This window comes from Malus domestica, chromosome 17, assembly GCF_042453785.1.
Source record: "Malus domestica chromosome 17, GDT2T_hap1".
Lineage (NCBI taxonomy): Eukaryota > Viridiplantae > Streptophyta > Magnoliopsida > Rosales > Rosaceae > Malus > Malus domestica.
In genome coordinates, this window is record NC_091677.1 from 10,549,518 (window position 1) to 10,564,388 (window position 14,871).

The 14,871-nt window shown below is 36.9% G+C and overlaps 1 long non-coding RNA gene and 1 pseudogene across 1 annotated transcript; one reads left to right on the forward strand and one right to left on the reverse strand.

Moving 5' to 3' along the window:
• Positions 1 to 1,231: 1,231 nt before the first annotated feature.
• On the reverse strand, positions 1,232 to 4,730 carry LOC139193287 (uncharacterized). Its single transcript, XR_011577679.1, has 2 exons — positions 4,241 to 4,730; positions 1,232 to 1,621 (listed from the first exon to the last, which is right to left on the reverse strand). It is a non-coding gene; the product is annotated as an uncharacterized lncRNA (long non-coding RNA).
• A 30-nt stretch (positions 4,731 to 4,760) lies between these two features.
• LOC103405247 (probable cinnamyl alcohol dehydrogenase 1) lies at positions 4,761 to 10,174 on the forward strand (annotated as a pseudogene).
• The last annotated feature ends 4,697 nt before the right edge of the window (positions 10,175 to 14,871 follow it).

A 14,871-nucleotide genomic window follows, 5' to 3' on the forward strand; every position in this document is an offset into this window, starting at 1 on the left:
TAACCCTTGGCAACCAATCGAGCTTTATAACGCTCAACGGATCCATCAGAACGAAGCTTGATTTTATAGAACCATCGACAACCAATGGGAGATTTAGCAGTCGGAAGAGAGGTGAGAGTCCACGTGTGATTAGCTTCAAGAGCTTGGAGTTCAGAAGTCATGGTAGCCTGCCAATGAGGGGAATCAGCAGCCTCGGCATAAGTTTGGGGCTCAACCTGTTGAGTGATAGTCGCAAGAAAAGATTGTTGTGCAGGTGAGAAATGATGATAAGTGAGATAATTAGCAAGTGGATAATGCGTACCAGTAGCAGGACCAGACAACAAAGACGATGAAGGATCGGGTTGGGTAAGCTTAAGAGTGGGGCAGTCATAATCTCGCAACCGGGGAGGCGGTGAGGAGTGGCGGCTAGAGCGGTGAAGCATCGATGCAGGTGGTGCAGGAGGCAGGGAGGCAGCAAGCTCGAGAGAAGAGGCATCAGGGTGTAGGTCAGAATCGGTGGAAATCTCGGGCGAAAAAAAGGTGGTAGGAGTATCAGGAGACACGGGTGAGGTAGAAGGTGTAGTAGCTTGAGGCTCAGGTAAAGAGGGTGTAGGGTGAGGAGAGACGATAGGGAGTGGCGTAGGGTTAGGTGAAGTAGAGGATGGAGAAGAATGGTAAGGAAAAATATGTTCATGAAAAACAACATCCCGGCTAGTAAAAAAGGTATGAGTGGTAAGGTTGTAAAGTTTGTACGCTTTTTGGCCAACGGAGTACCCAAGGAAGACACATTTGTGGGCTCGGGGAGCAAACTTGTGAGAGATATGGGTGTTGGTGGCATAAGCAAGACAATTGAAGACTTTAAGGTGGGGAAATGAAGGTGGTTTTAAGTACAATCGTTCAAAAAGAGTATTTTTGGAAAGAATGAGGGTAGGAAGATGATTAATAATATGGACAGCTGTAAGGACACATTCCCCCCAAAAAGTAATAGGAAGGTTAGCTTGGAAACGTAAAGCACGAGCAATTTCAAGTATGTGACAATGCTTGCGCTCGACGACCCCATTTTGTTGGGGCGTATAGACACAAGAGCGTTGATAAAGGACCCCATGACCTTGGAAGAAACCACGAAGAGAAAAAAATTCTCTACCATTGTCCACTCGTATTTGGCGAATGGATGTATTAAACTAAGTTTGAACAAAAGAGAAAAAATCCTTGAGGATGTGATGTGGTTCTGATTTGTGTTGCATAAAAAATATCCATGTGAAACGAGAGTAATCATCCACAATAGTTAAGAAATACTTGGCTCTAGAAGTTGATGCAACTGCGTAAGGACCCCAAATATCAAATCAAAAGGTTTTGTGGTTGTAATGGAACTGATATTAAAACGTAAACGACTTTTCTTGGCTAAAGGACAAACATTACAAGCATTATTGGATTGAAAAGGAAAATGCAACAGGTGTTTTGACATGAAATCGAGCTTAGAAGGAAATAAATGACCCAAACGCCGATGCCACAACTCTGTGGGTGAGAGAACAAGGTTGCAGACTTGGCGAGAGCTACCAAAGACGGTGGGAATCAACGTTACCAAGTAGTAAAGCCCTCCACGTTGCTTACCCAAACCAATCACCTTCTTCGTCGTCAAGTCCTGCATAAGACACCATGAAGGGAAAAAGGTTATAGAACAATGCAATCCACTTGTAATTCGACTTACAAACATCAAATCTACTTGAAAAGAGGGCACACACAACACATCTAGTAACAAAAAAGTGGAACTCAAAGGAACTGTCCCAGTGGAGACTATGCGAGCTTGCTCTCCACTTGGTAATAAAACTGGTGAGAAATTGGTGTTTTTGACACCATCAGTAAGCAAATCAGGTGAGGAGGTTATATGATCTGTTGCACCACTGTCGATTATCCATCGACGTAAATGCAAAGAAGATTTCGACAAACCTGCCTTCATGGCAGCGGCATTAGCTTTTGGAGGAACGGAGACATCAACTCCTTTATTATTCATGATGTCAAGGATTTGCTGGAATTGAGTGTCAGATAACTCGGACATCACCGACTTCATCTCTTCCAAAGTTGCACCTGTTGAAACTTAATTTGCAGACGAAGAAGTGGATTGCGACCAACTTTCAGTTGCTGCGTATAAATATGATTTGACCTTGAATGGCGTCATACAGTGACTCCACTTAAAAGAACTAGGGTTTCGACCCAGCTCTTGATACCATGTAAATAATAGAGCAAAAATATGATTTGCGGAAGTGTTTTCTTCTATTGAAACAAGGAGATTTATACAAAGAAGAATACTTGACTTAGAAGTAAATTACCCTACTTTCTAGGTATACAACAGGAAACTAAACTTTATACAAATCAATTACAAAATTGTTTCCTAAACTAAGCCAAGATATCAGGAATGATATCATTGACTTCTCTACACAGACCGAATAATGAAGAGCTAATTACGTCTTTCTGGTGAATACGAGCGTGTCAACTTGAGACTGAGTTCGGTCGAGTGAGTAGACTAGATGTGGTGGTGGTGTCAAATGCGTTGCTGACTTCTGTACTCAAGCTATCATGGGCAAGGAAAGAACATGTCCTGGCCTTGGGTTTTAGAACCTGAAGACAAAGTTGCTAGTCATTGTGAAGTTCAAATAAGGTTCAAATTTCAATGTGCCGAACACTGAAAAACCTAGTAACACCTCATCACCAAGAAGGTAATGAGATGATCTCTTTCACTAAGAAAACCAAAGGCTCCTCGATGGCAGAGACTTGGATAGGTAACTAGCCAAACTCAAAGTAGTACTATTAATCTAAACAGAAGGTACTTCTCGGTCGCCTGATTTTACGACCCCAGTGTTGTTAATCCAAACTGACATGTCAACATAGTGCTATTACTCCAACCTGAAAGTGTGTTGACGAAGGAGTTAAGTGAGTTAGTGACTTCTCAAAGTATGAGAATGATTAGCATAGAGCGAGGTTTTGCGTAGGGCGTTTGTGTGTTGAGTTGAAGAACCACTTCTATTTATAAGGTAGGATTTCGTGGTGACCAAGCTAGCTGAAGTAGAATCCTAATAGAATTATATTTCTTTGAAGCTTTTCTGGATATCTATGATATTATCCTTTCACTAAACAAAACCAATCCGCACATGGTCTCGGCCACTTCGACTTGAACTAGGATTCTGAACCTTAGCCGTCTTATGTGTTAAATTCACTTGTTATCTGATTAGTCACAAGTCTTGATTCTTGGAATAATTCAAATCTTATCAATACCTACCCTGATCCTTAGCAATTTCAATTTAATTAGAACTCGGTCAAATCATTCCTTAATCCGATCTTTTAAGAATCCTATTTCTATTAGGACTCGGCCAAGTTCTTCCATGGCTGAACATCATCTGGCCTGAGAAATCAATATTGGGTCGAGAACTACAACCTTTTAACCCAAGTCATCTCTCTTTTGCCAAACCTAATATATCAAGCCCAAACATGTATGCACTGAGAAATATGAGTAATCAATGATCCAATCATATTCATATTAGATAACAATAGCCTCATTTTACTCTTCTATTGCATGATTGTGCACCAGCCTGGTGGTTGTAAAATAACCATCTTCAGGTGTGAAGGTGAGAGGAGAGACATAAAAAAAAAAAAGATAGATTGAAAATATGGCTGCATCACAATTTTTTTTTTTAACAAACAATAGTATCTATACTAAAGGAATAGAGGAGTGGGCTAAGCCTTACATTGGGGCTATCCATAATAATGTGGTTCTAATTTGCCTTTGTCAATAATCAAACCTAAAACCTCTCACTTACAAGTGAAGAAGAATATTATTAGACCATAGTACTAACTAGCAATGGCTGCATCACATTTGAGTGTTTATGAAAACTTTGTACTACCAAGGGCCTAACTTAATTTTTGCCCTAGGATGCTTAATTAGCCACAGCCAGCCTAAGATGGGATGGCAGACACTAACTACGTTTTTCTTATGATCAATGCCCCCATTAATTGCACATTTAGAATTTGAAATTTGGGCTTTTGTGTGAATGGGTAGACCGATACCATGATGTTATGAACTAATCATACAATGTCACATAGCTCGTGCGGGATGTCACGATAACAATGCACTTGTTTCAAGCAAGTCATTCTGTAAATTCAAGTATGCAATTGGAAACGAAACAAATTTTGTTTTCAATTCACAAATACAAAATATGGGGAAAAAAAGAAAGAAAATGATACGGGTAATGCAGGTAAAGAATCTTACATTTCTCAACTCTTGGGAAGAGACACAGGAATTAATGTGCCGTGAATTCCTTTTTACATATACCAAACCCAACCTTATAGCGAGGCACGAAACCTTAACAAAAACTTCATTTTCTCTCCCTGTGAGAGGTTTTCTCTCATTTTCTGTGAGAGTTCCTTCTCGCATATGTGCGCAGTAGTTTCCTAGTCCTTCATCCCCCTCAGCTGCTGGCCCTGGCTAAGGCTAGGGTTGGTGGCTCTCTTCTTCCCTTGTTTCCTCTTCTTTTTCTAGTTGTTAGCACTTATTTCCCTATGTTTTTCCGTTGGGCATCTCCCCTGTGCTTTGAATTACAAAACCTTAGCCATCAAATTTGTTCCCCTTCCCCGTTCTTTGTTTTCCTTTCCCATCAATCCACTCTATCATCAATTTCAAAACCTAAAACATCAATTTCGATTCCCCTTTCCCATCCTCTATCTCCATAATTTTATTCTTTCCCCTTCCTATCCCTCCCATCTGGCTCCGGCTTTGTTCCACCCCACAAATGTACAGATCTGCAGTCACTCTCCTTCAACGCGTTTTGATGCGATTCTCTAGGGAAGTGCGTAAAGCTCTTGCGCAGGTGTTCACACCACCCCCTCTCATTGATTTGTCCTCAGTGGCTTTTTTTGCCGTCAGTGACCTTGTTGCTGGTGGTTTATATCTCACTAGCTTTCTTTGGTTTGTGATTGTTGTCCTGTTCTATTGGTGTTTTCTGAAAGTTGTTGGAGTCATCGATTCCATCATATATGCGGATTTGGCTGAATCTCTATTTCTCGACGATGGGAACGGCAACTCAAGTAGGATTGATGGTAGGATTTTTCTGTTTCTAGGCTCGAAACTTTGTTTTGTGCTTTGTTTTGGGCGTCCATTTCTTCTTGTGTACCTTTCATGCAATTGGGCCTCTTCTTTTATAATTATGATGTGTTGGCAATAAATTTAACATTTGTCAAAAAAAAAAAAAAACCAACCTTATTGTTTTTGTTCTTATGCATGTATCTATATTTTTGTTTTTATGAAGATATGGGGTGTTTTCACACATCAAAAAGTTAAAGGGATATTGCATGTTCTTCTAAGTAGTTAGATTACTCACTCTATTGTCAATTGATTTAAGGTGAACACATAACTTTCTGCATATTATTAGAGTATGTTAGTCTATGTGTGAAGTCCAACAACTCCACATGCTCCTATCATTTAATAGGTGTTGTTCACTTGTTTGATTTAAGTGTTTACACGTAAGATTACATCCATGTATAAAACCTAGCTCCTATGTGCTTCGTGTCACTTAATATGTGTTCACGCATTTTAAAGTGGAACACTAAACTTTCTTCCTTTCGTTCCTTGTTTTTAATTCACACATACACACATAGTTCAACCACGAAAAATGAAAAGGAGGTTTACCAAGTATTAAAAGTCAAAAATTATAATTACTATATTACATTTTTCTTAATGCAATCGCTGATGGGTAACCTATGCGTTCATGCAATTACTAGGGTCCTACACACCCTTTAAAAATGACAAATAATTCATGAGAAGAATTACGCTAGTGGAGGTGTTATGTAACAAATATTATTGATTAATTACCTTTGTAGTGGAATAGTAAGGAGGAGTCATCACTGCGTACGTCCTTTATTGGAGGTAATCACGCATGCTCTCTCGTCACCGTTTTACTATACTCACCGTACGTAGGCTTATATACATAGTAAAAAGGAAATTTTATTTGAACCCACATAACTTATTTCTACACCTAACTTAAATTTTAAATGTTAATTATCTTTTTTATCATATTGTATAATTACCATCAAATACAATATAAAATTAATAATACAACTTAAATTTATCAATAAACCCACACCCTATAATTAAATCCACCTTCACTCATCGTTTATTCCACGTTCATTCCAGCTAAAACCCTAATAGCTCTTATAGAGAAAAACATGCTTTTCTTTATCAATAGATGGTGATTTTGAAGTTTTGAATACTCCAACTAAGGTATAAATCAATTTCTGAAAGAAAGAAAGAAAAAAAATCTTTGATTTTTATATTTTAGAGTTTAGAAGATGAGTATTTGGGTTTCATTTTTTTCCGTCAATCCAGGTTGCACATTGTTTGTTAAACTTTATATGGGAAATAGTGCATATGTTACAAAAGATGTTGCAGACACCAAATTTACTTGATACGAAATCTTGTCTGCAACAATCGTAGTGAAATTATTAATAATTTGTTGCAGACACCAAATTTCTTGGATACTAAACCCTTTCTATGGAAAGTAGAAGTATTAATAATTTGTTTGGCATTTTAGAAAAAAAAAAACCATTTCTTTTGGCGTTACAATTTGTTTCCGTACTAGTTTGTCCTCCCATATTAAGCAGACATTATTTATCATGCTATCACTGACCTTTCATGAATAAGTTGATAGCCCAGGAAAATTGAGGGGCCTTCGTTTTACTAGGAAGATTATACCAAAAAGATCAAATAAGATGCACAGATAGGAGATGCCATATTGTTGTAAAAAAGCTCCAATTGGAAATTTGTAACTTAACGAAAAATTCAAATAAGATGCAGTGAAGCAATTGATAAAAAAATTCAGAGAGAAAATTCAAAAAGCTTAGTCACTAGCTAAAAGCTTAAGTGGAGACAAAGGCCTAAAAGCTCTGTTTCAAAGAGCTCAAGGTGGGAGGGAAGACAAAGGATCCAAAGGATTTTTTATTTCGAGTTTCTTTGAATATACAACCTTTGAAGCATCTTCTTCTGCTCAAGAAAATCTATTATTCCTACATGCAAATAAAATCACGGGGTACATGAATATCAAGAAAACAAGAAATTGAAAAGTGTTAGGTATATGGAAGATGGAATATTCATAAACAAGTAGAAACTTCACCAAATTATTTAAGTTTGGATTTTATTTTTTAAATGGGTGTAAAAATAAATTTACATTTTTAATTGGGTTTGAGAGGGTAATTTGGGAAATAAATTTGGGTTAGAGATATTAATTCTTTAATTAAAAATAATAAGGGTTTAAAGAATAAGCTGAATGTAGAAAGAAGTTTTCAAATAAAATTTCTCATAGTAAAATTAATAGGCGTTTCTCCTAGAAACCAAAACCCAAAAACAAGAGCAAAACGACATTTTTCAACAATCTTCGGTATTTTCTTTCAAGATATTATTACTCTTGCACAGTAAAATATCTCTTTAATTTCTTCCCAATTTCTGGGGATCCCTCTGCATATTTGCAACAAGTTATCAATCATGAACTCACAGACTAATAGTGAAAATGGAAACTGCTTGGGATGGACTGCAACAGATGAATCTGGAGTTCTATCGCCTTACAAGTTTACCCGAAGGTAACTAAATTTGTATCAGTTCTGTGTTTTTCATTAAGAAAACAGAAATGGAAACATGTGAACTAAATTTGTGTCAGTTTACTGTGGTTTTAATTAAGAAAATAGAAATGGAAACATGTGAACTGAGTAATATATGTAGTTGGCTAGCCATAATTAGGCATACAACTCACAAAAAACACATATCGTTTTTGTATTAACTCGAGACAACTGCCACTAGGTGAACGGCTAGAAGTGTATAGTGCCATTCCTTTTTATAAACACAGCGCCCTTGATTTGTTATACTGATATGCAGCTTGTGATATCTTTTAGACAAAGTTAGGGGCAAATTTATTTTGCTGCAGTCTGAAATAAATATTAAATTTTGATTGGAAATAATTCAGAAATAAATCTCTCATCCTTAGGCCTAATAAAGTCCGGTAATGCAGCTAGATCACGAGTTGAAATCTGGAGACAATGATTCCAAGTACACCAAATGACTTGTATAATTGAATATAAAACATTGAATTTACTTGCTATATATGTATTGATAGTTCTAAATAAACATAGGTTTAATTAAGGGAGACTTTGGATGCGGTCCCTAGTTATGAACAATCTTTGACTGAAACTTTGTTGGTTTTCAATTTTTGATCCAAGTCCCTAAAATTAATTGATAATTTATTTCTATGTATGTTACTATATTTTTTAAACTAAAAATTAAAATTATAGTTGTTTATATTAATGAGATTTTAAATAAAAAACATAATTTGTGGGATTAAAAATATTAAAATATAAATATACTATTGTGTGTGTGTGTGTAAACATGGGTACATTCATAAAAAATAACCAAAAAATTATTGTATCAAAACATGGGCACATTCTTCAAAATGGGTACATTTAGCAAAAATAAAAATGGGTACAAATAAATAAAAAAATATGGGTACAATACAAATAAAACTTTAAAAAATATGGGCACAAAAAGAAATTAATATATGGGTACAAATTAAAATTGAAAGGAAAATTGGTACAAATTAAAAAAGGGTTGCAAATTAAAAATGGGTACAAACTAAAAATAAAAATATATGATAAAAAATTTAGCCATAAATATAAATATACTAATTGTAACATTTTTAATATTAAATGAATATATTTATAAATAAAAAATATTTTATTATTGAAATAATTAATGATATTATTAATACAAAGGACCTTGATCAAAAATTGAAAAGTAATAAGGTTTTAATCAATAGAGTAGTAAAAATAAGGATGAAAACCTAATTACTCCTTTAATTAATGTATCCAGGGATCTTCGAAACGATGATGCGTCGATAAGGATTACGCACTGCGGAATTTGTTATGCTGATGTGGTTTTTCCAACGAACGAGCTTGGCAACGCCAAGTATCCAATGTGCATGGGTATGTCGAATGATTTATCATGTCATATATATATGATTGTTCTTACAAATATTTCCTTAAACTGACCTATTCTGTCTATGATTGTTTGTACAACAGACATGAGATTGCTGGCATTGTTCAAGAGGTTGGTCCAAATATTCACGGCTTCAAAGTTAGTGATCATGTTGGAGTCGGAACTTTTGTTAATTCTTGCAGAGATTGCGACTATTGTAGAGATGACCAAGAGATTTCCTGTGAAAAGGGAACTGTTGGCACTTATAACCGTGTTGATACTGATGGCACAATTACAAAAGAGGGTTTTCCAGTTACATTGTTTCTCATGAAAGGTTAGTATTCTCCATGTCAAATGTAATGTCAACCTGTACTTCTGTATCATCGACCCTGCGTATTTGCAATAACTGCAACGCGAGTGTCCAGACTAATAGAATGCTCAAGAAATCCGGAAACAGTACGAATCTATCACAAATGAGGATGTTAACTTTGTTCTTGAAATTATTATAGGTACTGCTTCAAGATACCAGAGGGCTACCCCTTGGCTTCTGCAGAACCTCTGCTTTGTGCCGGCATTACTGTTTATGCTCCAATGATCCGCCATAAAATGAACCAGGCCGGAAAATCACTGGGTGTGATTGGCCTTGGTGGTCTCGGTCACTTGGCAGTGAAATTTGGGAAGGCGTTCGGACTAAACGTGACAGTTTTCAGCACAAGCTTATCAAAGAAAGAGGAAGCTCTAAGTCTGCTTGGTGCAGACAATTTCGTTGTCTCATCCAACCAAGAGAAAATGACGGTAAAATTTCACAAAGCTGATACAACTCTTTACGACAAAATGTTTCATGGAATTTAGTTTGTGTGTACAAAATTGTGCTTAGCGTAAGAACTTTTGTTCATCTGATATTGTTATATCTAAGGTTTTTACTATTTATGCAGGCCCTGGCTAAGTCACTTGACTTCATCATCGACACAGCATCTGGTGATCATCCAGTCGATTCATATATGTCTCTGCTGAAGACTGCTGGTGTTCTAGTCTTGGTTGGGGTACCACGTGAAGTTAAATTAAGTCCCTCTTGATTATTGGTATGTTAATACTTTTAATACTCACAACTTTCTTTTTTAAGACAAGAATTATAGATCATTTTACAAAATATATTGACTATTTGTCAGGTATGAAGTCGATTTCTGGTAGCGCAACAGGAGGTACAAAACAGACGCAGGAAATGCTAGACTTCTGTGCTGCTCACAAAATATATCCAAACATAGAAATAGTTCCAATTCAGTATGTGAATGAAGCTCTCGAGAGGCTGATCAAGAGGGATGTGAGGTATCGGTTTGTTATAGATGTCGAAAACTCCCTTAAGTGATGAGGAAACCGATATTTCACTTCGAATTCATTGAGAATTGATACGAGGTTGAAGGTGTGTAACAGGGTTGTGGTTAATTTTCAGTTTCCGTTTTTGCCAAGTGTAAGGATATGAAGGGTCTAGATAGTGACAAGTGTCAAGAGATTAAGAAATAAGTTAGTTAGGTGGTTTAAGACAGTCAGGAGTGTTTACTTAATGTGTAAGGAAAAGATGTGAACTATATATATTTGTAATTGTTCTGTAAGCAATTCATTCATTCAATACAATTGAAGAATTATTCAATGATAAACCTCTTTCTCTCTCTCTCTCTCTCTCTCTCTCTCTCTCTCTCTCTCTCTCTCTCTCTCTCTCTCTCTCTCTCTCTCTCTCTCGTGCTTTACTTTATGAGAAAACTCCATTGCAGAAGCTTCACTTTCTGCATCCTTATATGGTATCTTCGCCAGTTGAGGTTCGTCTTCTCGATCCTGAGGATCTTTCTGCTTCCGCGCACCTTCTCTGAAGATCGGTACACATTTTTTTTCTTCTTATTTGGTACTGCCAGTTCTTATATCTGTGAGTTTGCGATCTGTAGTTTTCATCTGCTGATTGATCGCCATCTGTTCGATGAAATGTTTGATTGAAGATCTTCTCTTTCTGCTCTGCAATTCTCTGTTCTTTCTTTCTTGATTCTGCTCTAGTCTTCTGTGTAATCAAGATTGTGAAGTTTGAAACCCTAATTTCTCAAAGGTTTTTGTGAAAATTCCTTCACTTGTTGAAACTGTTATAGCGATATGGTGACTCATACTCAATTGAAAATTGTGCAATCTCCGATTATGACTCTTATTCCGAATGTTACTACTTCAGTTACTGTGAAATTAGATGATACAAACTATCTCGTTTGGCATTATCAATTGCAATTGTTGCTTGAAAGTTATGGAATTCTTGGCTTTGTTGATGGATCTCGTCGATGTCCCACTCAATTTGAGAAAGATTCTGCAGTTGAAGGAGTTGAAACTTATGACTTTCAAATCTGGAAAATGCATAATCGGGCTCTCATGCAACTTATTATTGCCACACTCTCTCCCATTACTATGTCCTGCATTATTAGGTGTATGACTTCGTATTATATGTGGACCAATTTGAAGGACAGGTTCTCTACTGTCACCAAGGCTAGTATTTTCCAGATGAAAACTGAGTTACAGAACATTAAGAAAAGTGCTGATTCTGTTTCTCAATATCTTCAACGCATCAAGGATGCTCAAGATCATCTGTCTGCAGCTGGTGTTTTCTTTGATGATGATGATGTTGTGATTTTAGCCCTCAAAGGGTTACTAGCTGAATATAATACTTTCAGAACTGTTATTCGCGGCCGCGAAAATGTTTTCTCCTTGAAAGACTTTAGAGCACAGTTATTGGCTGAGGAAGCTACTATTGAAAATAATACAGTTTCTGAAACCTTTGCAACTGCTATGCTTGCTCAAAATAACAATGGCAAAGGAAAAGCATTAATGCTTGGTGATCATGTTTCTGGCGATTCTTCTAGTGTTTCATCTCACTCTCCTACTCACAATTATGGCCCTTCTCACAATGCGACTTCTGGAGGTTTTTCCAATTTCAATGGAGGTTTTTCTAATTCTGGTTTTTGAGGATGAGGACTAGGCAGAAACAACTTTCACTCAAACTTTCGATTCAATGGTGTTCCTAATAATGGTGTTGGAATTCTTAATTCACCAAAGCCTCATGTCTCTACCTGTTCTGAGCATGGCTATGACATTCCCGTGTGTCAAATTTGTAACAAAAAGAGTCACATAGCTTCATACTGTTTTCAAAGGCATTTTACCTCCACATCTTCACCTTCCAGGGTTCAATGTCAAATTTGCTGGAAGTTTGGCCACACTACTATTCAATGCTATCATCGGGCTAATTTTTCTTATCAAGGGCGACCACTATCACCAACTCTTACTGCCATGCATACCACTTATCAGCCTTCTGCACCTCAAGAGTCTTTTTGGGTGGCTGATACAGGAGCTACCTCACATATGACCTCGGATCTTGGCAATCTAAATCTGGCAGAACCATTTCCCAGCAATGAAACAATAACCACATCTAGTGGTTCAGGTTTGAAAATTTCTCATATTGGCTCTAAGAACTTGAAAACTCCTCGATATGCATTTGAGTTGAAGAACATATTGCATGTGCTACGTTTATCTCAGCATCTATTGTCTATATATCGATTGTGCAAAGATAACAAATGCAGATTCATTTGTGATGAATTCTATTTTTAGATTCAGGACAAGGTCACCGGGACAATCCTTCTTCAGGGACTGTGTAGAGATGGTCTTTATCCTATCCCATTTCATGTTCCCCAATATCTCATTTCTCAAGCACAAAAGTACACTGCATCATTCCAGCAGCAAGGGTGCTATCTTGGACATCATGTCAAAATAAATGTGTGGCACCAAGGATTAGGGCACCCATCTAACATTGTTGTCTCTACAATGTTAAATTAATCTAAAATCCCTACATCTGTTGATAATGTGTCTTCTGTTTGTACATATTGTCTAGAAGGCAAGTTAACTAAACTACCATTTGTTTTTCCTGCAAATAAGGTTGTAAAACCCTTAGAGGTTTTCCATAGTGATATTTGGGGGCATTCTTCTACTGTCTCAGTTGAAGGCTACACATATTATGTAAGCTTTGTTAATGAATGTACCAAGTTTACCTGGATTTTTCCTTTAATAAATAAAAGTGAAGTTTACAGTGTATTTGTTCACTTTTATAACTTCTTAGTCACCCAGTTTTCAGCCTCTATTAAAGTGTTTCAAAGTGATGGTTGTGGAGAGTACACAAGTCATAAGTTTCAACAGTTATTACTTGATAAAGGTGTCATCCATCATAAATCATGTCCTTATACTCCTAGTGTTCTAAAAATCAGCCTAGGCAGCCGCCTAGGCGTTGGGCGGTGGCTGGCCGTGGGGATTAACTCAAAATCGGGAGAAAAATCGGGACATGAATTAGGCAGCCGCCGAGACGGCCTAGGCGGCCTACTGAGTGGCCTAGGCGGTCCATGAATTTCAGTTTTGTTCTTTTTTTTTTCAAGAACGCAGATCAGCTGCAATCTTGTCTTTCTGGTTTTTGGTTCACGGTTTGGCGAAAGGATGAAGACGATGAAAGATGACTTTCTTTCTCTCTCTCTCTCTTCGTTTCACACCACGTACATGGGACATACTTTTCTTATTTAATTTTTTTTCTTAGTTTCCCTCCAATCAAGTTTTGACAGCATGCATCAAGTTGCTTGCTTTTTGTCAAAAGCCATAGGCTGTCAGTCTTGCATATTGATTTTTCTTGTAAAAAATGATGGGGTGTCAGTCCCTACATCCAAACACCTTTATTTCTCTTTAAATTAAACATAATTTTTTTTTAAATTACTATGAACCATCCACCCATATTCACATCAGACCACCTAACTCACGTGGGATTTTTACTTTTATTTTTTTTAAATTAGATATAATCATTCAAAATGTATTAAGTTATAGGGCATATATGCTTAATGTGTTTTTAAATTTTGGACTTATTAGATACTTGTTTTGCATTTTATCCATAGATTTCATACAAGTATAATTTTGTGTAAGTGTCAATATGTATTATTTACAAGATATACAAAAAATTTACCTAAATTCGCCTAGGCCGCCTAGGCGACCGCCTAGACCCCGCCTAGCCGCTTAGGCGCTAGGCGCTAGCCCGCCGCCCGACTAGCGCCTAGCATTTTTTAGAACCTTGTATACTCCAGAACAAAATGGTTTTGCTGAAAGAAAGCATAGACACATTCTTGAGACAGCCATTACACTTTTACAAACTGCTGCATTACCAACATAATATTGGTTTCATGCTTGTGCCATCTCTATCTATTTGATCAATTGGATGCCATGTCAAACTCTAAAAATGTCTTCTCCGTTTTACTGTCTATTTGGTACTTTACCAACTCTGTCTCATCTTAAAGTGTTTGGTTGTGCATGTTTCCCACTGCTAAAACCTTACAACTCCATCAAGTTACAGCCTAAGACAGCCCAATGTGTTTTTATAGGATATGCAGGCCAATATAAGGGTTACTTATGTCTTAGCCCAGTTTCTGGATTTTTTTTTGTTTCTAGACATGTCTTGTTTGATGAGGGGAGTTTTCCTTATTCCTCTATCATTAACTATGTTGGTGCATCTTCATATCATATTACACCACCATCACATTCCTTACACCTTTCACCTTTGGTCACTTCACAGAACATCATAGTTTCACCACTTTCATAACAAGCTGTTTCTTTAACCTCTCTAGCCATAGTGTCTTCTTCTGTTACAACCCTTAATGCCTCAGAGTGTTCCAATACACATCTCCCTCGCGCTTCAGAGTTTTGTTCTACCCCATTACCCAATCTTGCATCTTCTACACAGTCTGATGTCCCTAGTGATCCAGATTTTCAACCTGAAAATCTGCAAGTTATCAATCTTATTCCTACTGTGAATTTACATCATATGCAAACTCGATCCAAGA